We start from the raw sequence: 13,487 nt of genomic DNA on the forward strand, positions 1-13,487 counted from the left end.
TTGGAGACATAACACTTTTACAGAAAAAAATGTTATTGCATATTGTATCATTAATATGCATAAACATTAAAATGTCCTCCATAATAAGAAGTCCACCTACTGGCCAGCTATTTACACTGCTTAAGGTAATAACTACAGTGTACATGTTTTTGGAAAAAAAAATCTGGAGTCTATGCTGTTATCAAAAAAAAATCAACAACAACAACAAAAAAAAAACACACAGAGTCTATTAATGGAGGTGGTATTGCTCTTTGTCATATATGGAGCTCTATTTGGTGCCACATTGTACACTGGATTCATAGTCGAGCCACTAGCACAGCTAAGCTTAGGTTGTAACTGAGGGGGAATCTTGGTAAAGCTCAGTTTATTCCAATTCACTGGGAAACCAGATAACCTAAATTTGTTTTGTGTGAATACTTGTGCATATGTTTCCCTAAGGAACACAGAGCTGTAGGCTGGGGTGATAAGTAGAGTTGAGCAGTGTGTTCCATAAGTATGACTTTACAGCATAGGTTTTAATGTTTGAGAGTGTAAACTACTGATTTAATGAAGATTTCATTGTCTACTCAAGCTGTCACTGAGGAATTTTAGTCAATCCTTAAATTTTTTTTCTTTTTTTATTAATTTATTTTATTTTATTTTATATAACAAAGTCCAATTAAATGAAACCAAACATTTATACACAATATTTGGGAATTTGGGCCTTGTTCTTTCCAAACTACTTACTGCTGGTAAGGGGTCTGAACTTCATTTAATACAAGCATGGTTTTTGTAAGTTTTTAAAAATGACTGGTAGTTTTAAAATATAATTATTTAAAGATAAAAATTAATAGTAACAAAATCCATAATTGAATATGTTTACTAATATATTAACTTAAATCTTTATTTATTTTTAATGTTTCCATGTAGAGGTTTTCACTGGAATTTTTAGGACATAAATATATTTATATAAGTGTATAAGTATACCCTAAAGATATCAGAAATGAAATGCTAAAGGTCTGTCACACAACTGCTTAAACATGAGGTAAATATATTTGTTTCTCTACTGTGGAGTTTCTTTTAATTAGTTGGGAAGTCAGGACAGTTATTCTGTCAAAATTTCAGCTTAAAAGTTAACCTTGGAGCTTCACTTGTTTGAAGGAAGCAAATGTGACAAGCAGAGTATAAGGTTGAGATTGTTATTTCTAGGATCAGGCAAGAGAGACATGAGCATGACCCTATCAGTCAGTTCCACCTGGATCTGCTGACATACTGTTCACGGGCCAAGCATCAATGGAGAGTGACTCACTTTAGCAAATAAGATATACAGTAAATAACATTTTGAAAAAATAATATGACCTAATATAGGAATTGAATATAAGAAAATATATAGAGTTATCAACTACCTAGATAATGCAATCATGTTGTTGCCTGCTTCTCTCTGGTGCACTAGTAACTAACAATTTGGGTAGTTCCTGCCATTGAACCTCCCTATAATAACATGCATTTAAAATTTATACCAAAAAGACATTTCTTCAGACATTCATAAAAACTTTCAAATTACACAAGGAGTGTTTTAATGACATGGTTATATAAATTTTCCATCAAATTTTCAGGTTTCTAAGCTCTTATAATAATTTAAAAACAAATATAGAAAGAAGGAAACATACTTAAGTCTTAGTTCATAAGGTTCATCTTATATATAACAAAATAAAATAGTTGTGGTTTGTTTCTGACATTTTTCTGTGTATGACATGGAGCTGTTTGGAACATAATGTTTGCATCTGATCCAGTCTGAGCTGAAGTAGTTGTCTGCAAACCTGGGGGGGGGGAACGGGGGTCTCTGTGTGTTACTATGGTGCCTGTCTGTAACCAGCTTCCACTGTCTGATATTCTCTGGAGATCCATCTGCCTCTGCCCTCAAATTCCCAAATACTGATTATTAATGCTTGTTTTCATTTAAAAGGGGCTGGTTATAAATGGTTAATGTTCTCCGCCAATCTCTGTCTTTTTAACAGGGAATATAATATAAAGATGAATACTTTGCATTTGCTTGATTTTGGTTTGTTTATACAAATTTAAGCCAATTTTGTTATATGTATATTTCTTCTCTTGTTTAAGTATTGTGTTCATACAGCTTATTTAAAAATGTGTAATTAAAATAGATTATAAATTATAATCTATAATAGTCAAAATATAATTATATTAGTTAAAATTCATATATATATATATATATATATTTCAAATGTATATGTATTCTTCATGATCTTTCACCAACTTCAGAATATGGCATTTAAAATGGTTTATTAAGGTTTTTCATGATAGTGAGACACAATTGCTCCTGGTAACACAAATTATATCAGAGAGAAAGATGAGCATTCAAAGAAACTCATTATGGAACTTGCCTTCAACATGTCAGAAATAGCTATTTGGGCAAGAACCTGCTCTTGTCTGGACTGTTTGATTGTATGCTGTATAAAGTAGACATCTAGGGCCCACAGGAAAGTGACTGCCGAACTTGGCAAAACAAGACAGGACAGTCCTTCAGGGTTCCTGCTTCAAGGAAGAGTCTGCCAGTCTTTCTGCAGGACACAGAGAAAAATGACTGACAAACTACCAGTATAAGAGGACAGTTTCAAATTTCCTGCTTTTCTGGTAAGTCTGACAGACATGCTAGGCCTACAGGCTAAAGTCAGTAAAAAGAAACTTTGGGTGAATGTCCAGGCAGCTAGGTGTCTCTGTCAATTTGAGAGTTTATATGTTATCTTTTTGAGGTCTTCAATGGAGTGGAAGACAGATAGTTATGGTTTTCCTTAGTTATGATAAAAGGTAAATTATATATAAAACTTTAGACTCACAAAGATAGGATAGATGATAGAGTATTTTCTTTAAATTTTGCTAAATGTTAATGAATTAATATTGTAACTGTAATTCTTGCCTGATACATTTTTATATATAATTTTACTATGTTAAAATTAAAACCTTCCTTTTGTTTGCTTAGACATAAAATAGGAAATGATGGGGGTTGTAATTCTGGATATATGTGTCTCTTTTTGGTTGATGAATAAAACACTGATCAGTCAGTAGCCAGGCAGAAAGCACAGGCAGGGCTACCAGACAAGGGGAATTCTGGGGAAAGGAAGCAGAGAAGGGAAGCAACTGGGAAAATAGGATTTTGCAACCTTTGTTAAGATGAGGCCATGTAGAAATATATAGATTAGTAATTATGGATTAATAATTAAGAGAGATCTAGTCTGTAAGAATCCTGAGCCATTGACCAAACACTTTCTAATTAATATAAGTCTCTCCGTGTTTATTTTGGGGTAATCTGCTGTGGGGCCAGGCGGAACAAGAAACTCTGTTTATAGAAAACTTTTAAGGAAGTGGCTAACCCAAATTCTAGGCATTGTGATAAACAGGCTGATTTGATTAAGTTAATAATTTATTGCTCATGAGGCTTCATTTAATACTCTTATGTTATAGTAAGGAACACCCATATTTTCTCAATACTTTTGCAAGCCCCTGAAACAGTCTGTTCCAGAAGCAGGTCAGGGGGACGATGTTATTTTCAGCAGAACTCAGATTTCAACCTCAAATTGCACAGACCCTGAATTCCTATGGCATTGCTAACTAACAACACCATTCACATTGTGGCTGTACTTACTTGCAGTCCATGGTTACATTTTCAGTGGGGACTAGGGAATGTGAGAAATTCTGAGTCATGGATAATACAAACTGGAGTTTGAATGTGTGTCTACATAAGCTTCCTGTGAGACAACAGGAAGTTCACTGTGCTGTGTATAGCAAGAGCCTAGCCTAGAACTCAATGAAATATTATAGATCCTCTGCAATAAGTTAATCTCACTTGATAATTTATTATTGAGTCTCTTTACTACTTCCATAGTATCAACATAGTTTCTCCTATTTCGTACTAAGAAATTTTGCACGTAATGTTTTTACATACAACTATTTGACTTGTATTTTGTATAAGAATAAAATAAGAGACTTGATTTTAGCATTCATTGAGTGAAGGCCTCTATAGACGCTTGGTTTAGACGGTTGTTCAGTCTAGCACTAATAGGATGGGGATAGATTTATGATGGAACTTATATCACATATCATAAATATTAAAAGTGAACCCAAGTACCTGAAAGAATCATATACAGTCATCTAAAAGATCTAATATGTGTATCATACCCAGAATAAATCCCTGGGATTTGTGGCTAAGATTCCACAAATTCCCCAGAAAGTGAGCTGGATATTCATCCACTTGCCCCTGAAAAGGATCTTCAGTGCCACCTGTTACTAATTTCTGCACTGATTATCATGGCCAATGACCTAACCATGATTGTGCTGTGTGTCTCTTCCATGCTTAGCCTTCTCATCATTTCTGAAGTAAGTGTTGACTTAAAACATTGGTCTTAAATCTTAACTTTAGATTAAAGATGGAAATTGGTTGTGGCTTCATTCTATACATATCATTATTTTCCTTTGTGGTTAAGAATTTGAGCTTGTTCATTTTGGGCAAATCACTCAATTGCCTGTTTATGAATTTTTCTACTTATAAAAATAGGACAACTTGGGTTTCCTTATTGGTTTATTATAAAAATTCAAGATTAATTTGTAATCTTCTTATGATAACATCTTTCCCAGATTAAACAGTAAATAACTACCATTTTAAAAATAAAAATCGGTGATTAGAGTAGCAAGTGTACAATAAGAGTGGTACATACTGGAGATAAATTCTGTGTATACCATCAACAGGTTCCTATGTTTATGCTCTCAATATCCTAGCAGTTCTTATGCACGTGAAATTTGAGTCATAGTACATATTTTAATAGAATTAAGTTTTGCTATTAAACCAAAAGATATAATCCTGTTGTTTGGCATTTTAAAAGTCAAGAAAAGTAAGATAAACATAAGTGATAGAAACAGTGCAGTGACTTGCAATATGAGTAGTCCAGGGTAGGTTATTAACAACTTTGCACTTCTGGCAAGTTGCTGGGTTTGGTGGACTCTACCACCTACCTGCCATTAAAACTTGATATATTTTGCCATGTGGGCAGGACAGTTTAATTCTCTTTGAGAGTGAGAGCAACAAAGTGGGAAGGGTGGCAGCAATACAAAGGTTAAGGTTTCTAAATCAAGAACAGTATAATTCTCATGCTTGAGCTTGTGTTTTGTATACTATTAGCCACTGAGCTATCTTTTGTGCCCATAGCAGAGGCAAAGATATACATTTTGCAAGAAATAAGCAAAAATCCCTTTTCTGTAGGTGCAAAATTGGTAGTGTTTCTGGAGGGATGTCTCCAGTCAAGTGTGTCTTCCATTTTATGCCATAGGCAGTGGCAATGTGAAAATTGACACTTTCTGTATTTTTGATTCACCCAACCCCAGATGTTAGAAAGATGTCAGATAATTTGTTAGAAGTTGCAAGTCAGTATGTAAGCAACAATTTTCATGAGCTACCTCACTCTACTGTGCAACTTGGACAAAAACAAATAAATCCGAATCAGTAACAAAATCTACATTAGTAGCTAATTAGAAAGTTAAATTAATTCATTCCTCTCAATCTTGAGACTAGCATTTTCTTGTAACAATACTAGCTAAGCAATAGCAGTTAGAACTTGCTATTAATCACATGGTAAGTTACTTCCTTGTCATGTAGGTATTATATAGAAATTATGATATTATGGAGATTTATTATTTCACTCAAATGTCATATATAACTAGTTGAACAATTATGTTTCATATTAACTAGTTGAGCAATTATGTTTCAAAAGGTTTGTTTAGAACCAAGTAATATCCTATATTTTATCTTGACATATAAATACTTTTGAGAAACACTGATGGGAGATGTCATTCTGTATATATGTTTCTCATACTGGTGAATGAATAAAGCACTGTTGGCCAATAGAAAAGGAAGATAGGAGGGACTAGGAGACAAGGAGGAAAGAGGAAGTAAGAAGGAGGAGTCAAGATGGAGAGTCTGGAGAGAGCTGGACGCCAGCTGGCTCTCCAAGGGTAAGAGGAGACTACGTGTAAATACATAGATTAGCAGAATGGGATACTATTTAAGACAGAGCTAGCTGATAAAAAACAAGTTCCTGGTCAATAGCATTATATCAAATACAGAGTCTCAGTGCCTTAATTCGGGCTGGTGTGGAGGCAGGACAAGACCAGCAGCTGGAAGAAAATCCTTAACCCTTACAAAACACTGTCAGGTAAGGTGTTAGAGAAGTTTTCAATATCTTCCACATCTCTTTTCTTTTCTAGAAGAAGCATGCTAGGCAACTTGCCCAGCATCAATGAAGATGCAGTTTGAAATGAACAGATGGCTATTAATTAACTGTAATCCATTAGTTTAATTTTGTTAACTCAGGATAATCATAGAAAGACACTCACAAAGGTGAATGGGCCATTATGGTTATCAACATCAACATCTGCATTTGTGTTTGAAGGACTTTGTCTTCTTTGAAACCTTACTGAACTCCCCATTCATTTTCACTTTGGAAATCAGAACCCCAAATGGATACTCTAGTTCAGGGACCCTCAGCTTTTCAAGTGCTGTGACTCTTTAGTACCATTCTTTATGTTGTGGTGAAATTATTTTTGTTGCTACTTCATAACTATAATTTTACTACTGTTATAAATCATAAAGGAAATAATTGTTTACTGATGGTATTATGCAACTCCTGTGAAAATCATTTGACTTCCAAAGGGATGCAATCCACAGGTTGAGAACCACTGCTCTAATCTGTTTCTTTTGCACTTGGCCCTTTTATTTGTCTTGAGAGTTTCTATGCAAAGAGCCTGGTATGTGAGCTCAACATGGGGAGTGCCCTCCATTTAGTTCATCCCAGGCATCTGTTAGTAATAGAGACAAGAGGTATCATTTTGGTAACAAATATCACAGCAATGTGAAGTTTCTTAGTCAAAAGAGCTATTCTGTTAACGTAGACATGACTCATTTTGACTTCAGATTCTCATTATTTGTTAATCAGTTGACCTTGAGCTTTCCTCAATCTTTCAATGATCTTATGAGTGCTGTATCTCTGTAGAGTCAGTGCGTGTTCTACATAACTGCTCAGTATTAGAGTTTTTGGTTCATATTTGATGTGGAATGATGACAAAGGAAAATAGTAGCTAGCTTATAATACATTTCAGCTCTAAATAGATGACAAAATTTCAGTTCAATGTAGTTAGAATAATTGAACACACTAGAAGTGCACCTAAGACAGGATTTAGCCAGAGGAAATGTAGTGTCCCAGATAGTGAAAATGGCATTTTTGGCCTCCAGTTAACAGACAGCATGCTGTTATGTTTCAGAACACAAGATAGCAGTTTGGCCTGCTCTCCAGCATTTCTGTAAAGTGTGCTCATGCTGTTTAAAGGTGTCATGAGTTCTGAAAGGCACAGTGTTCATTCTGACAACTGGCACAGTAGAAAGAGTGAGAGGTTATGGGTTTACATGTATGGGAAGTGATAAAACAGAACTGGTAGTTTTAAGCATCGAATATAATTTTACGTAGCCTAAAATTAAAATGTATGTGTGGGACAAAATTCCTATAGTGACAATACACAGGACATGTCTTCTATGGATATATAAATATTTTAGGAAGTGGCCTCTAGTCTGTGATAAAATGTGACAATTGCATTCCTAGTAATTTCCTAATAGTTGAAATGATGAAATAGCACACACATATGCAGATAAGTGTTAATCACAGATCCCAAATGAAATTTCCCTTTTATTTCCTCTGCATAAGTAAAACAGTTCATCTTATGATGTTAAATCTTCTTGTTTACATGCAGTTTAAAATCATCAATTTGCAGTGTTAAATGCTACCACTGGAGACAATTGTATGAATAGCTATTAAGAAAACAAATGGAACAAAAGAATTAAAAAATGTTCATGCTGATATTTGCATAACCTTGGACTCCTTTGTAAAACACACATTCAGACAGCTAAATTGCATTCTTATTCAAAGTGTGTGGAATTACACTTCAATTTTATGTTCTACATCACCAAGGTACATTTGTTTGCTTTATTTGCAAAATAAAATCACATTCATTAATCATATATAGTACATTATTTTTTTAAAAAAATTTAAATTAGAAACAATCATATTTTAAATATCAAACCCAGTTTCTTTTCCCTTCCACCCTCCCATGCCCCCACCAAACTCTCATCTACTTCCCAAGAAGGGTGAGCCCTTTCACGGGGGATCATCAAAGACTGTCACATCATTTGAGGCAGAGCTTAGGACCTTCCCCATGTGCATAGGCAGAGAGAGCATCCCTCTATGAGGAGTCCATTGTTTTTTTATTTTATTTTATTTTTTTTATATCGATCCCAGTTCCCTTTCCCTCTCTCCCCCCCAACCACCATCCTATTTCATGCTCCACACTCCACTCGGAGGGTGATGCCTTCCAGGAGGGATCAACAAAATCTGTCAAGTTATTTGGAGTAGGGACTAGACCCTCCCTCCTGCCAATAGGCTAAGGGAGTGTCCATCCGTGAGGAAAGTGCTCCCAGAGTCCTTTCATACACCAGGGATACATACTGGTTCCACTGTCAGAGGTCCCTTAGTCTGCCCAGGCCTTCTACTGAGATCCATCTTCAGGGGGACTGAGTTGGTCCAATGCTGGTTTCCCAGCTATTAGTCTAGTGGTCCATTAGCTCCCACTTGCTCGGGTCAGCTGTCTCCATGGGTTTCTGTAGCCTGATCTTATCCCCATTTTCTTATCAGTCCTGCCTCTGCATCTGGATTCCAATTCAGGTCAGTGTTTAGCTGTGGGTGTCTGCTGTGTCCATCAGCTACTAGATGAGGGCTCGATGACAGTGGATAAGTTAGTCATCAATCACATTATCAGGGAAGGGCATATAAGGTAGCCTTTCCACTGTTGCTCAGATTGTTAGTTGGGGTTTTTGGACATTTCTCTAGAGTCAGTTTTCTTTTCAAACCTATAATGGCTCCCTCTTTTATGGTCTTCTCTCTCTCTCTTTTTCTCTCTTTTCTCTCACCTATTCCTCCCTTGACTCAATCTTACTAGGGCAGTGAGTGGGAGGGAGCTAGAAGAAAGAGAAGGGGAGAAGAGGTGAGCATGTGGGACTAGGCCAAAGTCCATTATTATACTAGGGATAAATATTGATCCACAACAAGAGACTACATAGAGGGCATAGACCTCCCAAATAACAACATCCACAATCAGGGGGGCTGAATTTGTCCTATGTTGTTTTCCCACTTGCCAGTCTAGGGTCCCTCTTGTTTAGGTCAACTGTTTCTGTGGGTTTCCCCAGTCTGGTCTTGACCCCTTTGCTGATCACTAATCCCTCTCTGCATCTGGATTCCTGGAGTTCAGCTCAGTGCTTAGCTCTGGGTGCCTGTTTCAGCTTCCTTCAGCTACTGGATGACATATAAGGTAGCCATCAATCTCATTATGGGGGAACAGCCTCTCCATTATTGCTTAGATTCTTAGTTGGGATCATCCATGTGTATCTTGGATGTGACCCTAGTGCCAGATTTCTCTTTAAACCTATAATGGCTCCCTCTATTATGGTATCTCTTTTCTTGTTCCCCTCTATTCTTACACTGACTCAATCTTCCTGTTCCCTCCTACCCTTTCCCTTCTCACCTTCTCTTTCTCCTAACTCCCTCACCCTGCCCACTGTGCTCCCAAATGGAGATCTCGTCCCTTCCCCAAGCTCTGAGGGACGATGAATGTCTCTCTTAGAGTCCTCTTTGTTTCCTAGCTTCTCTGGTGGTGTGGATCGTAGGTTGGTGATCCTTTGCTCTGTGTCTAACATCCATATATGAGCGAGGAGTGAGTACATACCATGTTTGTCTTTTTTGACTGAGTCACCTCACTCAGGATGTTTTTTGTTTTGTTTTGTTTTGTGTTTTTGTTTTTGTTTTCTTATAATTCAATCCATTTGCCTATGAATTTGAAGATTCCATTTTTTCCCCACTGAATAGTACTCCATTGTGTAAATGTACCACATTTGCTTCATCCATTCTGATTTAGGGGCATCTAGGTTGCTTCCAGGTTTTGGCTACCAAAACAACTCTGAGATACCATTTTTCTCTTGTCAGAATGGATAAAATAAAAAATACCAATGATAGTTTATGCTGGAGAGGATGTAAAGAAAGTGGAACACCCCTCCACTGCTGGTGGGAGTGCAAACTTGTACAGCCACTTTGGAAATCCATATGATAGTTACTCAGGAAAATGGGAATCAGTCTACCACAGGACCCTGCAGTTCCACTCTTAGGCATATACCCAAAATATACACATTCATGCAACAAAGACATCTGTTCAATTATTTTCATAGAAGCACTATTTGTAATAGCCAGAGCCTGGAAGCACATTGTTTTGATACATGCACATGCAAAGAGGCTAAACTGAGCTTATGCATTTCTGACTTTTCTTTCTTTTTTCGTTTTTATAATAATGATGAGAACTACCAATAGCCTTACTTTTGGTCAGTTTCACATAAATTGCTGATACCTCCCATTATCTTGAACTCATTCCTCCTATCTGACAAAAGGGTTTCACCCTTTTTTCCTAACAAACCCAGTCCTTTCATGATTATTGTTCCATTGCTTAAAGGCATGAGTCAACATCTTTAGATTCTTATATAAGGAATTTTATGATGTATTTCTTTTACTGAACTAGAGTATATCAATATTTGTGGTTTATAATGAAAACGCTATTTTCCCCCATCAGTAAAAATGATAAATATTACTGTCAAAAGATAACATGAAGCTACCAATAAATACAAGCCTTCCATGCAAATGCACTGACAATTGTTGAAGATATTTCCATGTGTTCAGCAATTATCAATAAACTCAGTTGAAAACAATGGAGCCTTAATCTATTCACATGTCATCACAGAAATTTCCTTGAATAGCATTGAGGAGTGCAGCAAGGCCCTAAGCAGTTTGAAGAGACATCTACCTTTTCACAATCTTTCACTCGGGTATTTTAATTGTATTATTACTTAATAGTTAACTTTTGTCAGTTAAAACTTTAAAGTTTTTCAATGCCTTGGTTTTTTTAAAAGGTCATTTTGATAAAATCGCCCACCAGACACAGATTTTTCTATCAATTTGTACATTTATTTTGTTTTTATGCCATTGATATATGTGAAAGACTTTGTTATCTATAATGTTCTCATGTACTCTATTTTCTTCTTCCTTAAAATCTGCACAGTCTTCTGTGGAAGAATTCTATTTGCATTTACAGTTAGGAAACTGAGACTTAGTGTTTAAAGAACTCAAAACATTTAGCTTGATTTAAACCATCTCTTCAAACACGGTGTGAAATATCATGAAAACTAAAGGTGAATAAGAAATGGCATGCTCTCTTCTCTCTTTGAGGTACAATTTAGTGACAGAGAAAAGCATATAAGAAAGTACAAAGAAATGTCCCTTAAAGGTCCTCTAAGACTGTCCTAAACAAGTTAGAGGAGAAGCCACTTTCTTTTCATCAATAGGAGGATATGCCGTGCAGATCAAAATGGCATAATGCTGTTATTACCTGGGAGAAAAAAGCAAGACACAGTTTCAAATCTATTTTGTGGAAATGGAGATTACTTTCCTTAGAGACATTTTTTTTCTGAGATCTGTTTGCATAAAAAGAAATAAACTTGATTCCAAGGTCTTACTGAATTTTAGTGAATAACCAAAGGAATTGCATGAGTTTAGGGATATTCTTCAAGGCAAATATTTCACACAAGCACAATGAAGATGAGGCAGAGAGATTTTTCAAAACTATAAAGTATGCATTTCATCTGTAATTTCAAATATATATATATGTATATATATATATATATATATATATATATATATCTTTTTGACATTTTGTACATGTGTGAAATGCAGCATGATCACAGTCACCACACATACTTTAAAAGTTCTTTTTTACTTGACTGACCCCTTGTACTTGCCAGTAGTCTCCATGTTTTGATGTCTTTTCTTTGTGCAGGTCACATACAGGTAGCCATACCTAGTGTGTGTTCATGATTCCAACAACCATACATCAGAAGGCAGATTTTTACTGATCTCCTCTTTATGATTCTGACACTGAATTTTATGTGCTTTCATGTGCATATCTATCATTAAACTCCAAGTAAGATTTCTACCAATATCTAGTGTAATTCTATGGATAAATTGATGTAATATTCTAGTAGTCAAATTATTTTCTCATGCACATATGAAAGAAAGCTAATCAGGAAATGATTAATGATTTCAAATATAACATAGTAAAGGGGTATTGAATTTGAGGTGAGCATATTATCTGGTTGAGTTTTATACAAGTAGGAATGGCCAATTCAAGATCATGAGTGAAATACAGATTTTTATGATGTAAGTCACAGGATTTTTTTTTACAGTTCTAAGCTCCCTTTAAATGATTTCACAATATCTTCATATCACTAGAAGATTTTAATAGCAGAGATATAGTTGTTAACCCTCTCTTCCTATTTCTGCCTGTTGTGATAAACTCCAACCAAAAGCAACTCAGAGGAAGAAGGGATTTGACTGATATACACTTGTAGTTACAGCCCACCATGGGCTAGAAACACATAGTAGTAACCAGAAGCAGAAACCATGGAGCAATGTTTTTTCTAGACTACCTTCAGGCTTTATCTTATCTCACCTAGCTACATCCTAGAGATGAAATTGCTCACAGTGGACATTCCTTTATCCACTAATGGTGTAGACATCCCTTCACACACAAGCTCACAAGTGTGTCTGACCTTGGCCATTTCACAATAGATCTTCTCAGATAATTCTAGACTATGTTGATAGTTAAGGCTGATTAAGATCGGACATTTCCCATTCATTTTGTGTTGTCAAAAAAGCATTAAGTAGATACTTATAAGTATCAAGTTTTTTCATTTGGTTTTCTGAAAAGATATACACAACTTAACAGTAATCATGACCTTTCATACCCATTTATCATTAGATAACAATGCAACTAAAATTATGTTTATAAAATAAAACTTAAAATCTTACTTAAAATGTATTCCTAATTTTCCTCTAAAATGTGTTCTGGGATTTAGTTTTCAAATGTGTGCTTTAAATTCATAATTAAATAAAAACTACTCTAATTTTGCTTATTTGTTTGCTTCTACATTAATAAAGAACAAAACTGAATACTATAGATAACCTTCTAGTGATTCTTAAGAGAACAAAGCTGAATACCATAGACAACCTTCACATGATTGTAGTGAGATATTCACATTTTTTGCTTCTGTGGCACTGACCACGCCCATTGGTGGGTGGAGCCAGGGGCAGAAGTGACCTGTGGAACTAGGTCTGAGGAGGAGGAGCCTGGGAAAGCTCTCTTGCTGGCAGGATGTGGATAGGAGAGCATTCGGTGGAACCTGCTGGTGTTCATCTGTGTAGGTTGTAAGTTATTTCTGCCTGAATAAATATCTGTTCGGCCTATTTGTTTATCCTTATCCTTATTAAACCGTGATACATGATTCCAGCTAACTAGAA

This window comes from Phodopus roborovskii, unplaced genomic scaffold (genome assembly GCF_943737965.1).
Source record: "Phodopus roborovskii unplaced genomic scaffold, PHOROB, whole genome shotgun sequence".
In the NCBI taxonomy this organism is placed as follows: domain Eukaryota; kingdom Metazoa; phylum Chordata; class Mammalia; order Rodentia; family Cricetidae; genus Phodopus; species Phodopus roborovskii.